We start from the raw sequence: 26,049 nt of genomic DNA, 5'->3' as shown, positions 1-26,049 counted from the left end.
AGGTAGGCAAGTAGGCAGAGGAGCAGGCAGATAGGCAAACACTTTACCATTTGAGTCACTCCACCAGCTCTGTTTTTTCTGTTGGGTATTTTCGAGATGGGGGTCTCATGAACTATTTGCCTGGGCTGGCTTTGAACTCGTTCCTCCTGTTCTCTGCCTCCTGAGTATCTAGGATTACAGGCAGGAGCCACCAGCACCAGGCTACAATCCCCATCTTGAATGGAATTCTGGTTGCCACTTGTCCAGTTGTCACAGAGATGGGAGCAATGGCAGTTTCAGTTTTGAACCCTGGGAAACCTAGTCACCAGCCACTCTGTGAGGCTACTCTCAGGCAGCTCCTGGACATCCCCACAGCTGACTGTCAATTTGTCCTGGGTTGTCTACACTAGATGAGGCTCCTGCTGCTGGCTGTTGGGTTCCCCATCTGGTACCTTTTGAGCCTCTACCTCCCCGAATTTCCACAGCTGCTGCCCTGAGGCAGCCTCACTTTTCTGCCCAGGATGAGCTTGTTCTGAATCACCTACCCTTCCTTCTCCAGCACACACTGCCACAGCCAGAGGGGCATTCCGGAAGCACAGATCTGAGCATGGGGCTTCCCTGTGTAAACTCCTCAGTTGACCCTTACAGTCAGTTGAATCAAATCTGCCATCTTCCATATCACATTCAAGGCTTTTTGTGAGCTGGACTCTGCCTGTGTCTCTTTATAGTTTAGCAGTGAGCCATTTGCTCATGGTGGCCTCTGCCTGAAGGGCCCTTTTGCCCCTTTTACTCCAGGACAGTTCAAACCGTCTGTTAGGGGTAGGAACCTTAGGCCTTACCTCTTGTTTTCTTGCATGTAGAGGGACCCCCATCATGATAACATTCTTAAACTCCCATCTCCTCACTCCCCACTGCCCTCCACCACTTCAACATGACCTTGGACAGAAAGCCTTCTGTGGCTGTCCAGGTTGCAGTAGGTCCCTCTTGTCCTCCAGTGTCCTTGTTTGAAAAGGTGTTGAACAAACTAGTTAATTGGAGTTGCTTATGTGGCTGGCACTTTCTCACAAATGAACGAAATGAACTTGTCACTTCCAGGAAAATAACTGCCAGTACTTATTGGCAATAATAGCATCTGAGCTTTCCAGCGAAAGGAGAGTTTTGGAAAAGTCACACCTGCTACGCTGAGCTTCACATCTTTCCGAAACTTCGAGGCTTTTCGGATGGGAGCTGTGGGAATGCTAATGGACATATTTTTAAGTAGATCGTATGTAAGATGTGTCAGCATTTGAAAGATCGGGGAGTCAATATTTTCCAACTGATCAATGCTTGTGTTCCAAAGGCAAGCAGGATGGCAGAATAGACTTTGATGTCCCAGAGTGCAATGAAAACCTCCAACCTCATTTGACAACTAACCTTTAAGAAATACCACTTGTTGAATTTTAGAAAATGTCTACAATTAACTGAAGACTATTCAAACATCTCTCCCCTTTCCCACGTGGGCACTTACTGCATCTGAGCATGTTTCTGTAGGTTTTGTGAAATAGGACTAAGCTTTGTGGGGGCACCATCTTCTCCCTGGAGTCAGAAGATAAATGCAAGGTGTCTGGGGCACCCAGAACAACAAATACTTAATACTTATCAGCGTCCAAAGCAACTGCCACAAAGACGCACTTAGCAAGGTCTGTGCTGCTCCAGGGAGCAAATGAGAGTAATTGAAATTTACTTGGCTCCTGCTGTTTCTTCCTTCTGTACTAATCACCGGGAAATCTGCTGCTGGCTGAGCAGGAGGGCCTGAAGGCCAATGCCCTGGGGAGTCCAGGGCTCAATTAAGTTTCGGCAAATTGGATTTCTGGCCCTGATGCCGTGGGGCTGGGGTTGGCTTGAGGCAGGAGCTGACAAACGGTATTAGGCCGTGGACTTGCCAGATGGGTTCAGCAGCTAATTCAATCTGGCTTCCCAGAAACAAGACTTAGAAAGCTGTTGCTGAGGGCCTGGAGAGCTATGACTCCGGCTGGGAGGGCAAGAGCCCTGTGTGACACTGGGCCTTTCTTGTGGTGACCTGCCCCAGGAAGTCCTGTGCCTGGCACAGAGCCTCTGCCAGCAGTCAGTGGTGGGTGGCAATTAGTATTAGGAAAATCACAGGGTCCCAGAGTTATGGTCCTCACTCAGTGTCCACTTGCTCTGGGAATAAATTTGGGTGACTCTATCTTTAGCACTATCACTCTTGCTTCTATGGACTGACTTAGTCTATTAGAAAAAATAGTCAGGAAAGTCAGGAGGGGAGAGGCTGAAGAAAAAGAACAGAAGAAGAGAGGCAGTAGGAGATAGAGTGAGGTAGAGTCAGACACACGAAGGGGGACAGACAATGACAGAGAAGCAAAGGCAGAGAAAGAAACAGTAGAGAGAGAAACAACGGGCAGAGACATTTAGAGACAGAGAGAAAGATACAGACAGGCTTAGAAAGACAAACAGGAAAAGGAGAGAGAGAAAGCGGACAGAGGTAGACTCTCAGAGACAGAAGAAGGCAGACCTTTGGAAGGATGGAGGCAGGCCAGAGAGACCACAGAAGGGCTGAAGAGGGGTTTCCAGAAGGCTGGGAGGAATTCAGCAGCAGCTGGAAGTGGAAAGTTTGCATCTATTTTGAGACAGATGGAGGAAAGGCATCTAACACACATCTAACACAGGAAGACAACACATATCTTAGAGCTTTGTTAACCCCTGTGCTGGGGATAGAACACACTGAGCTATCTCCCTGGCCCCAGAGCAGTTTTTTTAAGACCTTCTTTTTGCCTTAAATCAAGAATGATTCCAAATGTAAGCTTAAAAACCCAGTCCCAGTGGTTAGACCCTGCATTTCCTTGTTTTTAGAAGAGTGGGCGGTAGGTTTTCTCCCTATCCCTCCCAGTTACTTTCTTCAATTTGGAGTACAGAATTCTAGGTTTTGAGCAGCTCTACTAGTCTAGGCTGGCTAGGTCAGTCAGCCTTGGACTTTGGTGACATGCAACCTTCCCAATCCTAACACAGAGTCCCTGAACTATCCCAGTCCTGGCCCTCAGATCACTACTCGGCTATCAGAGCTGCAAGAACGTCCGAGCTGTGAGGACAGGCCTGCCCAGCATCCCTGTGGTTCTGACTAATCATATCCAGCCAAAGTTGGTTCTGATTAGCATCATTTTTGGTCCTTTCTCCCAGAGGTCACACAGTAGGGGTCCCTGTGCCCAAAATTTTCTCTGGAAGGCTGTTCACCCACTCTTTCCCCTCTAGGAACCCATTTCCCATTCTTCTGCCCCACCCCAACCCATATGCTGCCTCAGGTGTCCTCACCTGCACCCAATCAGGCATCCTGCCAGTTGTCCAGGAACTCCCAGACACAAGGGGGCAGAGAGCCTCAGAGCCTCGCTTCCCTGCTGGACAGTGAGCCAGAGAGAACAGACCAACCTGATACTCACTCAACAGAGTGGCTCAGAGATGGTGAAGTTCCAGCCGGGGGTCAGACAAGCAGGAGCAGGGCAGAGTGGTGCTGGCTGGAGTTCCTCTATCACCTCCCTCAGCTCCTCCCCCTCTGCAGCTCCAGGGGCTCTGTTCTTAGTCTGTGTCCACTGTGGCTTTAGGGAGCCCAGGCATTGAGTTCTGGGTCCACCTGGTATCAACCATACGCTCCTGTCTTATGCCTCCACACACACCCTGGGGAATTTGAGCATGGCTCAGCCCTGAGTTGCCCTGAATTGGCACTACAGGGGCTCAGGCCTGGGAGGGCCTCCTGGGGGCCAGGCACTGGAGTGGTGCTCCCCTCACTGTGAAGGTCCCAGAAAGTTCATTCCCCTCTCTGGACTTCTGGTCTCTGAATCACAGAGAGAAAACACCCCCATGTGGTCAGTTCCTCCGAGGTCAGGTCTTGACAAAGCCACTAGAAGCTTCTGGGGGTAGTGGATGCCCCGCTTCTCCCTCCCTGCATGGCCCAGGCCTGCAGGGTGCAGACCTCCAGAACTAATGGCTAATGGAACTGGAAAAACCAGGCCTGCCCCCAAAGGGGAATGGGGAAAGCTTTAGGGGAGTCCTTTCTGTGGAGTATTTTCAGTTTCCCTGTGTCCTCCGAGGGACATCATTAGCAAGCATATACCTCGGTCTGGCTCCTGGTGGACTTATGGGTCCAGGAGCAATGAGTGGTGACCAGCTGCAGAGTGGTGACATTTGCCGAGCCAGCTGGGAGGCAGAGGAAGCCTCAGCCTCTCAGGGGCTCTTCACCCAAACCTCCTCATTTTACTATGGTGGCAGGTGACACCAGGTGACAGGGCTTGAGTGACACCAAGGATAGCTTTGTGACTTTGACCAAGAACACGCCAGCTAAGGGAACCAGAGTTTATTGTGTCCAGAAGCCCCATCACAAAGCCAGGAGCTCAGGCCCAGAGAGGGCAGGCCTTGGTCAGCAGCTAACCACACCCAGGTTTCTTGACTACCCCAGAGGTATGTGTTTACAAAGCACACGCTTCGGATGAGGCCACATGTGCCCTGTGTATGGGTGGGCACAGGCATGTGACAGCCATGGCTGACAGCTCTGTGCCAGTTTGGGCTCATTAATGCCTGGCCCTTGGAGAGCCAGGCTGTGCTCTGGCCACACCTCATACCACCTAGCTACAAGGGAACTGGCCTACAAGAGAAAATCCGGACTCTGGAGTAACCAGGGACTTTGGCCTGCCCTGGAGACTCCTGCCACCCCCAGTGAATGCCCCCAGCCCCCAGCACCTTGGGGCAGGGCTCAGAGGCCCTAGGCTGGACCTGCCAGCATCCCGCCAGACAACTTGCTAAGTACTGAACACAGTTCTAGGCTGTGTGGGGAGTTCTGTGAGAGAATAAAGAAGCAAAACCTACCCCACCATCAAAACAAAACAAAAATCTTACCATTTAAATGAGATAAGACTATAAAAAAACTGGTGAATTCGCCTGATGTTGAAGCCCTTAGAGAAAGCAGGCACTTTCCCCCATCCCCGTTCTACTAAAGAGCAGGTTCTCTACTGCTTGAGCCAGGCCTTTTACACTTTTGCTTGTTTTCTCAGGTACAGTCTCACGCTTTTATCTGGCTCAGCCTTGATCCTCCTACCTCTGCCTCCTGAGTAGCTGGGTTGATTACAAGTGAAAGTCACCATACCAGCAAATATCTGCACATCTTCACAGCATAAGTGTTCTAAAAAAAGAGGAGGAATAATAGCAAGGTGCAGGGGTGAGGGGAGGAGAGGCAGTTTGGAAGAGTGCCTTCATGGAGAGGAGGGACTGGTGAAAAGAGGGGGAGCTGGGAAGTGCAGTGGTGAGGTCAGAGGCCTGGAGCAGTGAAAAGCATTTGTAGCCCTAGCACTTATAGCTCCACGACCCTTCCCTGTGGTTTGACCTATGCTCCCCCCTTTACTTCACAAATGACGTTTTTTGTTTTGTTGTTTCTTAGCACATTCTACTTGAATGGATTCTTTGTCTTGTTTGTGCATTCCCTGGCTTTTCTTTTCTCTGGGTTTTTTTTTTTTTTTTTTTTTTTGCAGTACTAGGGTTTGAATTCAGGGCCTACACCTTGAACCACTCCACCGGCCCTTTTTTTGTGATGGGTTTTTTCAAGATAGGGTCTCAGGAAATATTTGCCCAGGCTGGCTTCGAACCATGATCCTCCTGATCTCAGCCTGCTGAGGAGCTATGATTACAGGCGTGAGCTACCAGCACCTGGCTTGTTTTATGTCCTGTGTGTAACCCCTGACCTTAGACCTGCAGTTTGCTTCACAGGGCAGGTGAGGGAGAGAGTAGGAGAGAAGGAAGGAAGAATGCAGGTGTGATGTGTTGTTTTAAATTGTGGTGAAATACACATAACATGAAATTGACCATTTTAACCATGTGAAAGTGTATGATTGGCACTATATACCCACAATGCTTGCTGGGCCACCATTGTCACGGTCTAGTTTCTGGAACTTTTTCATCATTCCAGAAGAAATCTGTGACCATGAGACTGTCACACACGCCCCCTCCCCTAGGCTGACTGCCACCACTCTGCCTTCTGTCTCTATGGATTTGCCCATGAGTCAAGCAGAGGTTTTGGTCTTCGTGTTCCACTCAAAATGCAAATAACTATAGTAGAATCCACAATTTGCATTATCAATTTCATTCATTCAACAGCCACTGCCCCCCTCCGTAGTTTAGGAATTCTTTTTTTTTTTTTTTCTGTAGTACTGTGGTTTGAACTAGGGCCTACGCCTTGAGCCACTCCACCACTCCACCAGCCCAGTTTAGCAATTCTTTAATCCCCGTGTTGTGGAAGACTAGAAGTTAGGAGACTTAGGTTCCAGCTCCTTCTGTTAGAAGCTATTCAATTTTGTGAGGGTCCCTGATTCATTTTGGGGTCTCAACATGCCCAATCCTGAGGTGGGGGGGATGGGGGCTGTTAAGCTCCAAGGCCCCCTGCAGTCTGATCTGCCAGCACTGTGGGGGAAGTGCACTGACCTGACTGAGCGCAGGTGGTACCAGGGGGCTGGAGGTCATTAGGAAGGGAGGATTGGGGGCACAGCTGACCTGCCCCCCCCTCACCTGCCGTCCTGCCCTGGGCCCACGGTGCCTGTGTTAGCTTCTTGGATGGTCTCTGCAGGTCCCCTTGTCAGAACTGCTCAGGCGTGAGCCTTCTGGAGGCCTCAAAAGGGGGCCTCCCTGGCCAGGCTGAGGCAGTGTAGGTCAGGCCTAGAAGACAGAGAGTGGAAAAGGGCAGGCTAGGGGTAGTGTTCATCAGAGGTTCCTGGGCCCTGCTTGCCCGGAGTTATCAGAGCTGGGTTCTGGGATCTTTCCAGAACTGAGGCTCAGCACTGTCCATGTGACAGGTGTAGCAGGGAAGAAAATCATAACCAAGGATTTGTGGTCATCTCTCTCCTCTCTTTTGGAAAAAGGAGGGCCCCTTGTTGCAGGCTCTTGGCTAGCATCATGAGGTGGAGTGGGGAAGGTTGAGATGCAGAGTGGGAGAAGCTGAGAGAGACCAAACTGGCCCATACAATGAAAGATGGAGAATCACTGGGAGGGGAGGAGACACAGGAATGGGGTCTCTCCAGGTGGGCCCAGAAGGGAAGGGCAGAGTAAGACAGCGAATAGTTTTGAGTTTTGGGGAAAAGAGACAGCGATTTGGACAACTCTTGGAAAAGCAGTGTTTAGAGGAGATTTGGGGACTGTTCCCTTGTGTGATGTAACAGGTAAACCCCTCCTCCATCTCCTCAAGAAACATCTGTTGATTTATGTCACAATTCGATATTTTTGCAGTCAGATTGGTGGTTTTCTCTTTCCTTTTTGAATAATGCTTTGGCTTGGCTCCATTTGAATTACTCAGAAACCAACAATCAATGGATGGAATTGGAGAACATCATTCTGAGTGAGGTTAGCCTGGCTCAAAAGACCAAAAATCGTATGTTCTTCCTCATATGCAGACATTAGATCAAGGGCAAACACAACAATGGGATTGGACTTTGAGCACATGATAAAAGCGAGAGCACACAAGGGAGGGGTGAGGATAGGTAAGACATCCAAAAAACTAGCTAGCATTTGTTGCCCTCAACGCAGAGAAACTAAAGCAGATACCTTAAAAGCAACTGAGGCCAATAGGAAAAGGGGACCAGGAACTAGAAAAAAGGTGAGATCAAAAAGAATTAACCTAGAAGGTAACACACACGCACAGGAAATCAATGTGAGTCAATGCCCTGTATAGCTATCCTTATCTCAACCAGCAAAAACCCTTGTTCCTTCCTATTATTGCTTATACTCTCTCTTCAACAAAATTAGAGATAAGGGCAAAATAGTTTCTGCTGGGTGTTGAGGGGGTGGGGGAGAGGGAGGGGGCGGAGTGGGTAGTAAGGGAGGGGTGGGGGCAGGGGGGAGAAATGACCCAAGCATTGTATGCACATATGAATAATAAAACAATAATTAAAAAAAAAAGAAACCAACAACCTTTCACAGGTTTTGTCTGTTCCATTAGCTAAATATTGGTTTTCCTGTTTTGTGGGTTGCCTTAACCACTTTGTAAGCCCACCTGCAGTGGGAGACATCACGCCTCAGATTGCCTGAAGCTCCATCTCCCCAGCTCTGGGGTCTTCTCAATAGGTAAATTGAAATTGAGTTCTGAGCTGCCAGCTGAGGTGCAAAGCCCACCCTCCCCTGCTTCTCACCTCCCTCGAGCTCCCTCCCATTTTCTCCAAGCCTCCCAGCAACTGCTGGAAAGTGGCCATGATGCCCTTCCCCACCCTTCAACATCTTGGGCCACTGTGACAACCATAGGTTTCCTAAAAAGAAAGTGCTATCAGGCCCACCATGGAAATATTTGGTACAAACGGTCCCTCCACAGAGAGACCCCCAATACTCCAGCAATGGGCATTGTCCTGGAAGGGTCTGTGACTGTGTGCACAACTTCACCCAACACTGCTCAGCCCTCAGAGGAAGGAGATGGGGGTCCTCCGCCTGGTCCCAGCCCAGCCTCGGACTCCAGGTCCCTGGTGTCCCTAGGCCTGCTGGCCCATCTGTGAAATAGGAGCAGTAATGTTTCCTCAATGGGCTGCTGGGAGGTCAGAGACAATGGGTGCAAAGTGCTGGCCCCACGCTATCAACCTCTCCCTCAAGAGGACCTTGAACCCCAGTCCAAACTCATGTGTGCAAGAGACAGTGACACCCTTGATCCTCTTAAGTGCAACATTTGAGTTTCTGAAACTCAAGGTCCCTTTTCCTGGTCAGTCAGGTAGACCTTAGATCTGTGGTCCTATGCAAAGACAGGGATTCTGGGGAGCCAGGACACACTTTCCACCCCACCACCCTTCCGCCCAAGTTGCCACTGAAACATTCATTTTCCTGTCCACCTTTTCCATTCTGTGCCAGGCCTAGGATCGTCCCGGACACACCATGCTGCTGCTGGTGAAAGGGAAAGGGTGGGGCTCTCCCTGCCTCTGCCTCCCTGCCTGCCCCCGCCTCCCTGCCTGCCCCCTACCACATCCGGCCCAGTGATGTGCACAACTGCCCCTGTCTGGGGAGTGAAGAGAGAGAAAACCAGGAATTAATATCTCAAAACTTGCTCCTGTCACAATTACCCATATGTGGGAATAGAAATGAGCCATCCTCTGCCTCACGACAGCGGTGAGGCCTGGGAGAGGGGCGTTGGGTCACAGAAGGGAAGAGAGATGGAGGACCGCTCAGAGCTTCCGGATGGTGTACTTCCTAATTACTTTGCTGCTCCAAAGCCAATTAGTTGAAAGCAGTAATGAGATTTCACAGCAGGGGGCTCCCTGGCCATATGGCTCAGAGCCTCCTGGGTGCACGGATAGCTCAGGGAGTGACAGATGGGATTGGTGACATTCAGGAAATTATGCAGACCTGCTCAGTCCTGGGCCTGGGGCCCCATTCATTCTGGGCAATGGGAGGGCAGGGGCTGGGGAGTGGGGACAGATAGGAATTAGTGACCACAGAACTGTGTTCTGACAGCTGCTTTAGATAAAGCCAGAGACAGTTTCTAGATATTCCTTCCACCTTGGGGCTGCTATGTACAGGGCTACGGAGGAACTTTGCCCACACCTGTCAGAATGTGCAGCATGGAACCAGCTTGGGACATCACTTCACCTTTCTGAGCCTTAGGTTCCTGTCTGTTACAGCTGTCTCTTCTGACTGTGGGGCCTAAAGGAAGTCACAGGTGTAAATTTATCTGGTCAGTGCCTGGTACAAAGAAAATGCTCAATATTGGGTGCTGTGTTAGCAGAACACTTCCTCACTGCCCTGGGAAAAATGAGTAACATAACTGACATGGAGTCAGCAGCCAAGGGAGGCAGGAAGAAGGAAACAATTCTCCACCCCACCCTACCCACAGATGCCCTCAGGAACCGGGAAATTAGTAGGGCTTGTGGAAAGGGAAAGAGAGGGCAGCCTGAGTGTCCAGAGGCAAACAAGTGAGGCTCTGACCCAGAAAGTGTCACCTGCTTAAGAATGAGGAAAGGTGTCTGTAGGCCCTGGGGAGCCACTGAGGGCTTTGGAGGAGGTGAATAGCACAATCACAGGAATCACAGACCTGGTGACATGGTGGAGAGAAGGTTGGAGGGGATGAGTTTGGAAAAGCCGACCCAGGTGAGAGGGGATGGGGGGATGGGCAGCAGGAGATGGGCTGGTTGTTGTGATGGTCAAATAATAGGCCTTGGTAAGCAGTGGCCATGGCTGATGGGGGAAGGGGGAAGATTCAGATCGATATCCAAGCAGCTGGTGATGGAGACTGGACGTGGGAGTGAGGGGCTGCCCTGGGCCTAAGCAAGGGGAGGAGCTCACCCTTGGACATGGTGAGTTTGAGAAACAGGGGGCCATCTGGCAAAGACCAGTGAGACATGGGTGTCGGTTGCAGGCATGTATTGTCCATTCTTGCTTTGAGGGTCTCCACCCTGGCCTTGCTCAGGGCACTGAAGGATGGGCACCCCACTCCTCGGTGCTGGCAGGGGAGGTATAGAGCAGCCCTGGCTGGCCTGTAGTGACCTGGCTCATGCTGCCCCATTCCCTACCTCCCACTGCACCCACAACAGCGGGGAGAGTCCTGGAAGTGCAGGGCCTGGCTATTCTGCCTCCTCCACTCCATCCCTAAGCAAGTGTCCCTGTTTGGGCACCCCTAGATTCTGCCTCCTTGCCCCGTCAGGATCTCTGTGTTAGCTGAAGAGAATGTCTCTCTCTCTCTGAATGGCTTCCTGTGGCTTGGCCCCACATGCTCTGATTTAAAAAAAAAAATAAAAGCTCTGCCCTTTCAGATCTCAATTTCCATAAAAAAGAGCTATTTAAGAATAAATTTAATCTTCTTTATTGGAATCAGTGATTAAAAATGGAATTTGATTTTCTGATTCTCATGTTCCCTGGCTAAAGTAAGCTGTGCAAGGTCAGCACTGGGCAGCCTTGGATACTGCCCGAGGCTGGCTAGGGGCTGTTCAGGCTTTCACTGGTGTTCCTGGAAAAAGCAAGAGGTTTTCTGGGAAACGGCAGAGATCAGCGTTTGCTGAAGTGGTAACTGGGCAGCTGACTCAAGAAGGATGAGATGTCTAATCCCACACACACACACAAACACCCACACACACATGGGCACACACACACACCATCCTTAGATTTTATAATTCTCATCCTTTCAACAAGTTCTTACTGAAAAGCATCCAGCTGGGCTTTGAGGACACATGTATGAAGACAGGATCCACGTGGAAGAGCCTGGATAGCATCTCTGTTGACAAACCCCATCCCTTTGTGTCCCAGGCCCAAGCCAATCAGAACATGACAGACCCCCCTTCCCCCATACTGGAAGATTGCTTGGCAAATAGGCTCTTGACCTTAAGAGTTCTAATCAGAGGAAAAACCCAGGACTTTTGTTCAAAAGTCAAAGAAAAAAGAGCTTTCTTCTGTTTCTCTGTAGAGAGGGTAGATGTGACTTTGTGACTATGAGGAAAGCTGGACAGAGAAGGGAACAACTGAGCCAAGTACAATGGTTCACATCTGTAATCCCTGCTACTGGGCAGGTGGAGATCAGGAAGCTTTGGTTCCAGGCCAGCCTGGGCAAAAAGTTAGTGAGACCCTCCCCCCACCTCAACAAATAAGCTCGGGGCAGTGGTACACACCTGTAATCCTAGCTGACCAGGAGGCATAGGCAAGAGATTCTCATCTGAAGCTGTCCCTGCCCAAAAAACAATTAAAGCAAAAATGGGCTGGGGATGTGAGTAAGCCCTGGGAATTCAAAGAAACACAGCCAGTACCGTGATCAAACTCTGACCAACTGCCAGACTTTATTGACAGTGTACGCATTCCTTCTATTTAAACCAATTTGTAACCCAAAGACTTCTAACTGCAATGGGCACACATTGTGTGCCTGGTATTGACATGACAAATCTAATTTAGTCCTCACAACAGCCTTTTAATATAGAGATTGGCAGCCTCCTGTTACAGATGGAAAGGCAGAAGCCAGTTGGTTGAGTGACTTCTGAGGTCATCCTATTGGTAAGGGAGGGAGGTGGGGGTGGGGAAGTTCAACTGGACCTGTGTTTTTTTGTGAAATGAGTCTGCTTGCTGTGCTGGCATGGGAGGACAAACTCCTTGAACCTTCTCTCTTTGGGACTCTCCTGGGTTGCTGATCATTTTTGCTTACAGAACAAAGGAATGGGTCAGGATTCATGGCAGGGTGAACTAAGACTTCCAGAAAGGCGGAGTCATGCAGCCCCAAACTCTTGCTGATGGTGTGGGGGACAGCTTCAAAGGCATGGAGGTGCCAGATGTCATGAGGTGGGCCCAGCTGCTGGATGCACTCTGGGTGGGAAAACAGAAATCAGAGCCTCATAGAGAAAACACCTGTCCCTTGTCCTGCAGACGGCTGTGTGAGACAAGGAGCCTCCGCCTTTGCATACACAGCAGGCTTGACATTTATGTGAATTAATTACAACTTGACATTTGGACCAAAGGAACTAAACCCCTCCCTCCTGGGGAAAACAGCTTGAGGGGCCTGACCGACAGGTGACCCCATCCAGCCATCCGGCCACTACTCTGGCTTCATATCCTCCTCCAGGCCTCCAAGGAGTTATGACCAAGGGGACAAGCAGCCACTCTCTCCTGGGCTGTTTTTCATGCTAGCTGTTTTTTCTGGACATGCAGAAGGATAAATCCCAGTTTGGTGGGCAGGAAGGGCAGGTGACAGCAGACTTCGGGTACCTGGATGGTTAGAGGGACTGCCACATGCCTTGTGGAGGCCAACCTCAAGATTTAAGAAGAAAGAGCTTTGTTTTGTTTGCAGCTGTCTAACAGGTCACTTAATACAATGCTTTCCTTCTGTCCAGAGCTATGTGCTTTTATTCTGTTGCTTCATCTGATGCTTGAGACATCAGATGACATCAGATGACAGGCCAGCATCATTATCCTCTTTTCACTCTGAGACAGCCCAGAGAGTCAGGCTCAGTGGCCCCACTTGTCAGATGGTTAGTGGTCAACTCAGTGCTTTCAGCTTTGAGGATTGAGAACCCTTTCCACTATACCACCTGCTTCTTTCATGCAAATAGGGAGAGAAATGTGAAAATTCCACTTCTGCACATCAAAGGAAACAATTGCCAGAATCAAGACACAATCCCCAGGACAGCACAGGTGGCTCATGCCTATAATCCTAGCTACTCAGGAGGCAGAGATCAGGAGGATCTCTGTTCAAAGCCAGCCAGAAGCAAATAGTTTGAGAGACACTATCTCAGAAAAAAAAAATTACAAAAAAAAGGGCTGGTGGAGTAGCTCAAGTGGTAAGGTGCCTGCCTAAGCATGAGGCCCTGAGTTCAAACCCCAGTACTGCCAAAAAAAAAAAAAAAATGGACACAACTCACAGGATGGGAGAAAATCTTTGCTAGCATTCATTGGATAAAAGATTAATACCTAGGACATGTAAAGAGCCCCCAAAAATTAAACATCAAGAGAACAAATAATCCAATTAATAAATGGGAACTGAATTAAACAGATTGTTCTCAGAAGTACAAACAGCCAATAAACACATGAAGAAATGTCCGATATCCTTAGCTATAAAGGAAATGCAAATTAAAACTATGTTAAGATTCCATCTCACCCTAATCAGAGTGGCCATCACCAAGAAAACAAATGACAACAAAAGGTGGCAGGGAGGGGGTGGGGAAGGAACCCTATACGCTGTTGGTGGGCATGTAAATTAGTCCGGCCATTGTGGAAATCAGTATGGATTTCATCAAAAAATTAAAACTAGACCTACTCTATGACCCTGCTATACCAGTCTTGGGCAGAAGGGGCGTAGACTGGCTCCCATGGCTCATGCCTATAATCCTAGCTACTCAGGAGGCAGAGGATCACGGTTCAAAGCCAGCCCAAGCAAATAGATCAAGAGACCCTATCTCAAAAAATACCCATCACAAAAAAGGGCAGGTAGTGTGGCTCAAGTGGTAGAGCACCTGCCTAGCAAGTATGAGCCTTGAGTTCAAACCCCAGTACCACCAAAAAAAGTAAATAAATAAATAAAAGGGAGGGAGGCAAGAAGGGAATATAATAGAAGGGTGAACTTAATCAAAGTTCACTGTAGGCGTGCAGGGAATTCCCACACAAAACCCCTTGTACTGTTAATGAATCTTTAACTTTTTAAAAAAGAATCTGCTGAACTTAAAATGTAAGCACTCCCACCAGCTGCCCCTTCCCCTCCCAGCACAGGGGCAGCTCCCACCCCTACAGACACCTGTCCTTGCTCAGACACTGCTCTCAGGAGCCTGACTCCCCAGGAGACCATGAGCTGTCAAGGGCAGGGCAGGACAGAGTCATATCTGGCAGCATGGTGTGGAGCAGTGCTGACCCTTGATCTTGCTATTTACATTTCCCTCGTAGCTGGGATGACAGGCACACACCAATGCATCCAGTTATTGGTTTGAGATGGGGTCTTTTCCTCCTAGGCTGGCCTTGAACTACCATCCTCTGAATCTCTGCCTCCCAAGTAGCTGGGATTCTTAGTGATACATTTTAGAGATGGTCTTATCTTGTTACATTTAGGTCTGCCTCATTCTTTTTAACAACGATATGTAAGTCCACTGCATGAATGTCATGATTTATTTATTGGTCTCTTTAATGCACGTTTAGGTGGTCTGATCTTCAGTTTTCAACAGTGCTGCAGTGAAAGTCCTTGTCACTGTTTTTTAAGCGAGTGTCTGAATTCCATATGGCAGAAGATGAGGGGATACCTCTCTCCCCCACTGGCCTGCTTCTCACACATTTTTGAGGAGTGATTGTGCTATCTGGAGAACCCCACTGGGCCACAGGTCCTGGCAACCTTTCCCCCTCCCAGGTTTCTCAGCCTTAGCACCATTGCCACTTTGACCTAGGTAATCCTTTATCGTGGGATTGTCCTGTGCACCACAAGATGTTTAACGGTATCCCTGGCCTCTGCCCACCTGATGCCAGCAGCAGCATCCCCACACACACCAGTTATGACAACATGTCATGTTTGAGACCCACTGCTCTAAGCCAACCCTTTCAGGGTTTCTGGACCTTTGTGGATCCCCGGGGACCTTGGTCAGGGCCACTCTTGATGAGATAGAGAGGAAAGGTTCCTGGCCTCCTGGATGCCTTGCCATTTGCCCACCACCACTCAGCATCCTTGGGCTGGCCTTTGGGAAAATGAAAGTCACTAAGTCACAGAGATGTAATGTGCCGGTGTGACAGGAAGGACGGGAGATTAGGGGGCTATGGAGTCAGCACTGGTGAGCCTGAGAGTGTGAGCTGGCTTGATGGACTTGCAGCATTACTGAAGGTTTAAGGAGATGCTGTGTGAGAGGCCTCTGGGGTAGTATGTATTAACCTTGGCAATGACAACTCACTTCTACGTTCCAGATCTTTCTATGCACTATTGCATTCGATCCTCACAATCGCCCTAGTGGAACTAGGTACTAGATTCTTCATTTTTCAGTTGAAGAAATAGAGGCTCAGAGTGGTTGGTTATGTGACTTGCCTAATGTCACACAGCTGGTGAGTAACAGAGCCAGGATTAGATTCCTTCCACTCTGAGTCCAGGGCCTTGATCAGAATACTTCACTGCCTAGCTGGCATGCTGGGATGTTTTCCTAGTTGTTGGAGACACAGGAAGGAGTGTTTGACACCAGTCATGATAAAGACGAATGCTGATGGACGATTTCTGTCATCCTACGCCAAGCCAACATCTACAAAATGTCTCTCCTGTTTCCTCTTTACTAAGACTTTAGTCCATTGCTGAATATTCACAGGAATGAAGAACCCACTGCCTCATTTTAATTTATGCTTATAGAGTATATTAATTGAACCATGGTAGTTCAAACACGCATATATTGCACATTGACTGGATCAGCCCCTCATTTTCCCTCTCTTTTTCCTGTCCTCCTTCCTCCTATGTTCAATAGCTTTCAGTGGCTGCCTTGTGCCGCCTTCAACAGAGACACAATGTATTTCAGCATTGCCCCCCATCGTCCTCTTTCCACTTCCCCCTCTCCCTCCACACAGTCCCTGGTTATAGTCATGTTTAGATAAATAGACGATAGAGAGAGAAATCTCTTTCTTATATGTATATCTAGATCTACACATATGTCTCTAGCTATCTAAACGTGGTATGGAGGTATAGATAGACGTATGTGTATAGATTTGGGATTAGATATATGCGTATGTATTTATCTATCTATTAGGTCTAGATATGAGAATAATATGTGACCTTTGTCCTTCTGAGCCTAATTTAACATGATGTTCTCCAGTTCCATCCATTCTCCTGCAAACACCGTAATTTCATCTTCTTCAATAAAATAATCCATTGTCTATATATGCCATATTTTCTTTATAAATTCATCAGTTGAAGGGCATCTAGGCCGATTTGATAGTGTGGTTATTGTGAATAGTGCTGCAATAAACATGGGTGTGTAGATGTCTCTGTTGTATCCTGACTTACATGCCTTCAAATCTATGCCCGAGAGTAGTGGCATTTCTGGATCATACAGCAGTTCTAGTTTTAGTTTTTTGAGGCTCCTCCATACTGTTTTCCATAGTGGTTGTACTAATTTACATTGCCACTGGCTGTGTATAAGGGCTCCTTTTCCCATGCATTTTCATCAGCATCTGTTGTTTGAATTCTTGATGATGCCATCTGACTGCAGTGAGATGAAATCTCAATGTTGTTTGCATCTGTTATTTCCCTGATGGCCAGGGAAGTTGACCATTTCTTTATGTGTTTTGGCCATTTGTACTTCTTTCAAGAATTGTCTGTTCGGTTCACCTGCCGGTTTATTCATTGGGTTGTTGGTTCTTTTGAAGTTTAGCTTTTTGAGCTCCTCATATTCTAGTTATTAATCCCTTGTCACATACATTGCTGGCGAAGATTTTCTCCTATTCTGTGGGCTGTCTGTTTATTCTAGTGACTGTTTTCTTTGCTGTGCAGAAACTTTTTAGCTTAATGCAATCTCATTTGTCAGTCCTTGCTCTTATGTGCTGAGTTATTGATTTGTGTGTGTGTATGTGTGTGTGTGTAGAACTGGGGTTTGAACTCAGGGCCTCACGTTTGCTAGGCAGGCGCTTTACCACTTGGGCCATTCCGTCAGCCCTTTGCTGAGCTACTGGAGCTCAGAAGCTGTTTCCTATGACTATGTCTTCCAGTGTTTTCCTGCAGTGGTTTCAAAGATCAAAGGTCTTTGATCCACTCTGAATTGATTTTAGTGCAGGGTGAGAGATAGGAATCTAGTTTGTCTTCTACACGTGGATATCCAGTTTTCCCAGCACCATTTGTTAAAGAAGCTGTTTTTTTCTCCAAAGTATGTCTTGGCACTTTTATCAACTTTCAGCTGGCTGAACCGGGTGCTGGCGACTCTTGCCCATAATCCTACCTAGCTGCTTGGGAGGTTGAGACCAGGAGGATTAAGGCTCAAAGCCAGCCCAGACAAATAGTTCTTGAGACTCCCATCTCCAAAATAACCAGAGCAAAATGGACTGGAGGTGTGGCTCAAGCAGTAGAGTGCCTGCTTTACAGCGTAAAGCCCTGAATTCAAATCCCAGTTCACCAAAAAAAAAAAAATCAGCTGGCTATAACTGTAAGGGCTAATTTTTGGGTCTTCTATTCTATACCTTTGTGTCTGCTTTTGTGCCAATACTGTGCTGTTTAGGTTACTATGGCTCTTGTAGTATCTCCAGTGTTTCTCTTTTTGCCCAGGATTGCTTTGGGTATTCAAGGTCTTTTGTGCTTCCCTATGAACTTTAGTGTTGATTTTTTACCTCTTTGAAGAATGTCATTGGAATTTTGATGAGGGTTGCATTGAACATGTAGACTGACTTCAGCGGTGTAGTCATTTTCACAGTGTTGATTCTGCCAATCTATGATCATGAGAGATCTTTCCGTCTTCTGGTGTCTTCTTTGATTTCTTTCTCCAATCTTTTTATAGTTTTCATTGTAGAGGTCTTTTACCTCCTTAATTAAATTCATTTATAGATAATTTATTTTTCAGAGGCCATTATGAATGAAATTGTTTTCCCTATTTCTTTCTCTGCCTTTTTATTGGTAGTGTATAGAAAGGTTATGGGGTTTTGTGTGTTGAGTTTGTATCCTGCTGCTTTGCTGAAAGTGCTTATCAGAGCTAAGAGTTTTCTTATGGATTTTTAAGGATCTTTTAGATATAAGATCATATAATCTTCAAGTAGGGATAATTTGATTTCTTCCTTCCCTATTGAATCCCTTTAATTTCTTTCTCTTGTCTTACTGCTCTGGCTGGGAATTCTACTAGTATATTGAATAAGAATGGGAATAATGGACACCCTTGTCTCATTCCTGACTTTAGAGGAAATGGCTTCAGCATTTCCGTTTAGTATGGTGTTGGGTAAAAGTTTGTCATATATACGCTGACAACTGTTGAGGTACGTTCCTTCTATTCCTACTGCTTTTATCATGAAAGAATGTTGAATTTTGTGAAAGGACTTTTCTGCATCTGTTGAGATAATCATATGGTTTTTGTCCTTAATTCTTTTTTTTTTTTTTTTTTTTTCACTTTTTGAAAAACTTTTTTTTATTCATTTATTCATATGTGCATACATTATTTGAGCCATTGTCCTTAATTCTTTTTATGTATTGTAAAACATTTATTGTTTTGTATATGTTGAACCATCCTTGCATCCCTGGAATGAAACTGACTTGATTGTGGTATATGATCTTTTTAATGTGTTATGGGATTCTGTTTGCAAGTATTATATTAAGAATTTTTGCTTTTTAATGTAGTTTTGATTTGCATTTATTTTATAACCAGGGAAGTTGAACACTTCTTCATGTGTTTACTGGGCATTTCCTCTTCCTGTTCAATTCCCTGTTTAATTCATGTGTCCATTTCTTCATTAGGATGTTGATTCTTTTGGGGTTGGTTTTTTGAGTTCCATGTAGATTTGGTATATTAGTACCTTATTGGATGAGTAGCTGGCAAAGATTTTCTCCTATTCTGTGGGCAATCTCTTGAGATTAGAGACTGTTTCTTTGCTGTGCAGAAGCTCTTTAGTTTGATGCAGTCCCATTTGTTCATTCTTTCTCTTAGACGTGGAGCCTTTTAAGTTCTGCTTAGGAAGTCGTTCCCTATACCTATCTGTTCTGGTGTATTTCCTACTGCTTCCTGTAGTTGTCTCAAAGTTTCAGGCCTTATATTAAGATCTTTGATCCACTTTGAGTTGATTTTGGTACAGGATGAGAGGCAGGGGTCTAATTTAAGTCTTTTACATGTGGGTATCCAGTTTTCCCAGCAACATTTGTTGAAGAAATTGTCTTTTCTCCATCATGTGTTTTGGGCTTCTTTGTCAAAAATCAGTTGGCTATAGCTGTGTGGGTTTATGTCTGGGTCTTCTAATCCATTGCTCTTCCTGTTTTTGTGCTAATCCCATGCTGTTTTTATTGTTATGACTCTGTAGTATAGTTTGAAGTCAAGTATTGTGATACCTCCAGAATTGGACTTTTTGCTCAGAATTGTTTTGGCTATTTGAGGTCTTTTGTGTTTCCATATATGTTTTAGGATTGGCTTTTCTATTTCTGTGAAGAATGCCATTGGAATTTTGATAGGGATTGCATTGAACATGTAGATTGCTTTTGGTAGTGTGGTCATTTTCACGTGTTGATTCTGTCAATCCATGAGCATGGGAGAGCTTTCTGTTGTCTGCTGTTTTCTTTGATTTCTCTCTTCGTTGATTTATAGTTTTCATTGAAAAGGTCTTTGGTTTCTTTCATTAAATTTATTCCAAGGTGCCTTATTGTTTTTTTGAGATTATTGCAAATGGGATTGTTTCCCTGATTAGTTTCTCAGTCTGTTTATTATTGGTTTAATAGGAAAGCTACTGATTTCTGTATGTTTATTTTATATTCTGCTATATCCTGCTACTTTGCCAAAGGAGTTTATGATTTCTAATAGTTTTTGGTAGAGTTTTTTGGGTATTTTTGGTATAGGATCATGTCATCTGCAAATAGGGATAATTTGACTTCTTTCTTCCTTATTTGAATCCCTTTTATTTCTCACTCTTGTCTTATTGCTCTGGTTAGAAATTCCAAAATTGATGAATGGATCAAGAAAATGTGGTATATACACAATGGAGTTTTACTCAACCATAAGGAATAATGACTTGTGGTTTGAAAGTAAATGGATGCTATTGGAGGACATCCTGTTAAGTGAAATAAGCCAGGCTCAGAAAGACAAAAGCCACATGTTTTTTCTCATATGTGGAAGACAGATCCAAAAGATAAACATATACACAAAAACAAGCATGATTGTGTACAAATTCACATGTAGAACATGTCTGTAATGGTGGAAACACTCTATGGAACTTGGGGAAGGAGGGAAAAGAAAAGAGAATGATAGAGTATCAGTAATATCATAAAACATAACATGTGAAGGTTGAGAATATAAGGATGTGTATTGAAAGCTCTTAAAAAATGGAGGTGGGAAGTAAAAGGGTAAGGGAGAGCAATGGAAGGGGTTAAAAGGACCCAAGTAAAGTATACTCACAGGGGGACACATTAAGAAACTCCTTGGACCATTGACTTAAATATAAATAAGGAAAGACAGGACTGTAAAGTAGGTACCATGGTGGGGGAGGTACTTATGGGAGAGGGGAGGTTGCATGAAGAAGATTAAGGCAAGAGTATATAGTAAATGGACTTAATATACTTACATGAAATAGGACAAAGAAAACTCTTGCAATTGCTTTAAGTGGGGCAGGTAAGGGGTAGAGGGAGAGAGACAGTGGGAGTGATCTAACCAATCAACAATATAAGCCTATTTGGAATTGTCACAATGAATCCCCCCATACGACAAATATATCCTAATAAAAATTAATAAAAAGAATTTTTGCACTTATATTCATTAAGGAAATTGGTCTATAACTTTGTTTTTTGTTGTGTCTTTACCCAGTTTTGGTATTAGGGTAATGCTGGCTTCATAGAATGAATTGAATTTGGAAGCATTTCTTCACTTTATATGTTGTGGAACCGTTTGAGAAGTATTGATATTAGTTCTTCTTTAAATGTCTGGTAGAATTCAGCTATAAATCTATCCAGTCCTGAGCTTTCCTTTGTTGGAAGATTCTTTGTACTGTTTCACTCTTATAGGTATGTTCAAGTTGTTTATATCTTCTTGGTTCAATTTTGTGGATCATACATATCAAAGAATTTATCCATTTCTTATTTATTTTCCCATTTGTTGGAGTTTAAGTTTTCAAAATACTCCCCAATGATCTGAATTTCATTTATCTATTGCGATATCCCCCTTTTCCTTCTATGATTTTACTAATTTGGGCCTTCTCCTGTTTTCTTTTGGTTAGTTTGGCTGAAGATTTGTCAACCTTGTTTATTTATTTTTTTCAAAGAACCAACTCTTTGTTTCACTGGTTTGCTGTGTTGTCCTTTTGGTCTCTGTTTCATGAATTTCCACTCTAATTTTTATTATCTTTTCTGCCTACTATATTTGTGATTGGCTTGCCCTTATTTTTCTAATAGCTTGAGGTACATCCTTAGCTCATTTATTTGTGATCACAGTGATTTTCACACGTATGTACTCAAAAACTACAGTCAACACTGCCTTTGCTGTGTCCCTCAGGTTCAGGTAATCTGTGTTTTCATTTTCATTTGAATTTAGGAACTTGTAAATTTTCTTTCCTAATTTCTTCAATGACCCACCAGTCATTCAAAAATGTTTAATTCAATCTCCATGTGTTTGTGTAGTTTTTATAGTTTCCCTTGCTATTGATTTCTAGTTTTATTCCATTGATGGTCTGTTAAGATACAGGAAATTATTTGCAATTTTTGATATTTGGTGAGACTTGTTTTACAGTCTAAGATATGTTCTATTTTGGAAAAAATTTCATGGACTGCTAAGAAGAGTATGTGATCTGCTGTGGGATGAAATATTCTATAGATGTCTCTTAAGTCCTTTTCATCAATGATATTGTTTAATTCTGAGTCATCTTTGTCGAGTTTTTAATCTGGATATTCTAGCTAAAGATGAAAATAGGGTATTGAGGTCACCCACTACTGTCTGCCCCTTTATCTTTATGAATTTGTCATATGAAATTGGTGGCACTGGTATTTGGTCATCTGTTTAGAATCATTTTATCTTCTTGATGGGTTGTTCCCTTTATTGATATGTCCTGGCATTGTTTATCTCTTCTGACTAGTTTTTGGTTGAAGTTTGCTTTCTCTGATGTGTGTACAGCTACTCCTGCTTGCTTTCAATTTCTGCTTGCTTGGTATATCTTTTCCCAACCTTTCACTTTCAGTCTGTGTGTGTCTTTGGTTGTGAACTGTGAACCAAAGACAATGAACAAATCATTGGATCCTGCTTTTTTATCCAATCAAACAATCTGTGTCTTTTGATTAGAGAGTTAAGCCCATTTACATTTAGGCTTATGATTGACAGGTATTTACTTTTTCTTATGATTGTATTGGTTTTTTCCCACATTGATTCCAATGTTGTTTGTTCTTTGCTTTCACCATTGTTCATCTTTAGGTTTTGCTGGTTTCCTGAGTTGGGCATGTTCGATAATTGCCTAGTTGTTTGTGTTCATCCATTCTCCTTTTGAATTTTATTCTTTCCTGGACTCTTGTGTTTGTGGCTGTCTTCCTTTTCTGTGTGTAGTTAAGTATGTTCTGTAATGCAGGCTTGGTGAACAAGAACTGCTTTAGCTAATTCTTATCCTGAAAGATTTTTATTTCTCCATCAAAACTGAATGATAACTTTGCTGGATAATATATTATCAGTTAGCAGTTATTTTCTTTCAGGGCTTGAAATAAATTTTCCATGTATTCCTAGCTTATAGGGTTTGTGCCAAGAAGTCTGAGGTGACTCTTATGTGTTTACCTTTGTATGAAAGCTGGCCTTTTTCTCTTATAGCTTTCAGTATTATTTCTTTGTTCTCTAATCTTAGCATTTTAATTATGATGTGATGTGGAGATAATCTTCTGTGTGGTTATGTCTACTTGGAGTTCAAAATGCCTCCTGTATATGGGTGTCTATATCTTTCCCAAGATTTGGGAAATTTTTTTCTATAATTTCATTGTATATATTTCCTATGTCTTTTGTTATTTCAGCTCTTTCTTCTACCCCATGGATTCTTAGGTTTCATCTTTTGATCATGTTCCAGAGGTCTTGAATATTGTGGCCATAGTTACTCATTTTTTCTTTGTTTTGGTCTGAGTTTAATATTTCCTTGATCTTATCTTCTATCCCTGAAATTCCTTCTTATACTTAATCTTGTTTGCTCTATGATAATATCCACTGTGTTTTTTATTTGGCTTATTGAACTTTTCATTTCTAAAAATTCTGGATTTTTTTTCACAATTTCAATTTTCTTTTCTGAATTTCTCAAGACTGACCTTGTCTGGATCTTGAATTGATTTCCTAAGTTCATTTATCTGTTTATTTGAATCCTCTTTGAGGTTATTGGTCACTTTTAAAGTAGGATTCTGAATTCCTTATATGACACTCCAGCCAATTCATTGTCTTTCAGTTAGGTTATTGAGTTGCTGTGAGCTTTGAAGGGATTATGTTGCCTTGTTTATTCATATTTGTGTTTCTATGCTGTGATTCTTGCATCCCTTGGGGTTAGTTTCTCCTTTACTTCCTCTCTGATGAGAGAGAGCAGACTGCAGTAACAAGGTTAATAATTGAACATGAACCAAATATTTTAATGAAGCAAGAAGTGATTAGAAACCTCAGCTATTACCCAATAAGGTTGTAGAGGAGTGACTTGGTTTGTTAGGGGATAAACTGGGAGCTTAACAATGGCTAAGAGTACAGGTATTATGAGGTGAGGGAGGATAAAGGAGAATGATGGAGGGGTGAATTCAACTATGATATATTTGATACACTGTAAGAACTTTTGTAAATGTTACAACGTACCCACACCAGCACAACAATAATTAAAAAATAAACTGAGAATGGATTTAAAATTTTTTAAAGAGCATAGGTACTAAAAATCAAGTCATATAAAGGATGGTGCTGAGGAAAAGAGGAAGTAGAAGGATAGGGAGGAAAGGGAGAAGGTACGTACAGTAGTATGATACAGCACTGTGTAATTAGTGAAAAGAAATACAAAATGCTTTAGGAAATATAGGGGGAAATAAAGCACAGAAACAAAACCACAATATAACAAATAAACTAAAACAGAAAGAATAAACCAAACCAAACCAGCATGTGTTTCTTGACGAGTAGAGGTGTGGATACAGGCTCTGCCCTGTGCAAGTGTCTGGCAGTCTTCATCATCTTTGGCTCTAAAAGAGATCTGTCTGTGTTTTTCAAATGTGTTTAGATACTTTTCCTTACTTCTAGATCAGGCCATATTTGGTTTCTTTATTAGCCTACATTTCCTTAGTTTAACTAACCTGAACCACAAAGAGAAGATAGTCTATCCCCTTTGTCTTTGAGGGCCCATCTTCACCTTTCCCTTCTATGGCTTATAGGATTTAAAAAAAAATTTTTTTTGCATTCTTCTGATCTGTTGAAGCCAAACATCATGAATGAAGAACTTGGCACTCACCTGCCAGGGTGCATGTCACACTCTATGTGGAGGAGCCTCTCAGGAGAAGCACCACTCAATGTGGGGCAAAGATCCCAGTATCAGGTTGTGAAACCCCCAGTTGTCTCCATGGTGAGGACTGAAATCAGGATTGTGAAGTGCAGCTGAAATGCCCACTGTAGCTCTTGGTGAAAAGGGTCCAAGTTCCAGGATGACAGCAATGTCTCCAAGATCTGGCAAGCCAAGCAAGTGCCTACTTTCTTGATGCTACACTATGACCCAGAAGGACCACAGCTTTTGAAAGTGGTAGGGTGACAAAGATGACAGAATAAAGTTAAGCAGTAGAACTAGCTTGTAGGGTCTGGCAGCAGTCAAAGCTGTTCCCCTTCCTAGAGGGCCAGGCACCTCACCTCTTACAGGTTGGGGTTTTCTGGGGCAGATTCTGAGTTGGGGTGGAGGGGAAAACACCTAAAAAACAGCTTTCCAAGAGCTGGACTTTTGTGAGAGGACTGAATTTGGATCAGCCATTCACATTTACTTCTGCCCTGGAGAGTCCCATTGTGAGACTAAATCCTTTCTTAAAACCAGTGTTGCTCCCACTCCTTCCAAATGGAGCTTTAGCGGTAAAATGCTGCTTGCAATTGAATCCAGATAACTTATTCAGCCATGTGGACATCACCACCTTCCAGCCATTTCTTCTCCACCACCTCATGCTGGGAGGGTTTCTTTTTCTTTCTTCATTTTCTTTCTTTCTTTCTTTCTTTCTTTCTTTCTTTCTTTCTTTCTTTCTTTCTTTCTTTCTTACTGGGGTTTGAACTCATGGCCTTCTGTTTGCTAGGCAAGTGCTCTACCACTTGGGCCATGCCCCCAGCCCTTTTTGCTTTAGTTTGTTTTTCAGATATGACCTCATGCTTTTGCTTAGGATGGTCTCAGACCATATTTGGGGGGATAGATCTGGCATCAGTGATGGGTGCGAGTAAGGCACAACCATGGCTGAAAGCTGGGAAACAAGCCAGGAAGCTGGGTATATGGCCCAGAGCTCAGTCTTAAGCTGTTCAAAGGGATCAATCCCACACTTAGCTCCAAGGTAGACCATGGCATGGGGAAGGGATGATTTGTAAAATCAAGGACACTCACTGCCCATTATCTTGATGTTACCAAACTGAACTCATAACCAGAGTCCTAGAAGTACAAGAGTGGGCTGCCCAAGTCCGTAGTCCCTAGAAGCAGTGATTCGGAGTAAGCCCCAATCCAGCTCAAGCCGGAGGGGCACTTTAGGGTAAGGCCTGAGCAGGTCTGCACCTGCCCCTTCAGAAGACTTGTCTTCCCTGGCCTGGGGCAAGTGCCATTCATCTTGGGTTCAAGATCTGTACAAGATGGAGTTGGGGCTGGCAGAGCTGTTCACGTGTCTGCTTAGCAAGCAGGAAGCCTTGAGTTCAAACCCCAGTACTGCCAGAAAAGAAGATGGAGTTGGACCAGAACATTGCTGAGGGTTTCCCAGAACTGGCTTGAAGGATGCCCAAAGCCCACTGAAAGCTCTTAGATCCTCAGTTGCAG

Source organism: Castor canadensis, chromosome 19 (assembly GCF_047511655.1).
Source record: "Castor canadensis chromosome 19, mCasCan1.hap1v2, whole genome shotgun sequence".
In the NCBI taxonomy this organism is placed as follows: Eukaryota; Metazoa; Chordata; class Mammalia; order Rodentia; family Castoridae; genus Castor; species Castor canadensis.
Note: the sequence above shows the minus strand (reverse complement) of the source record.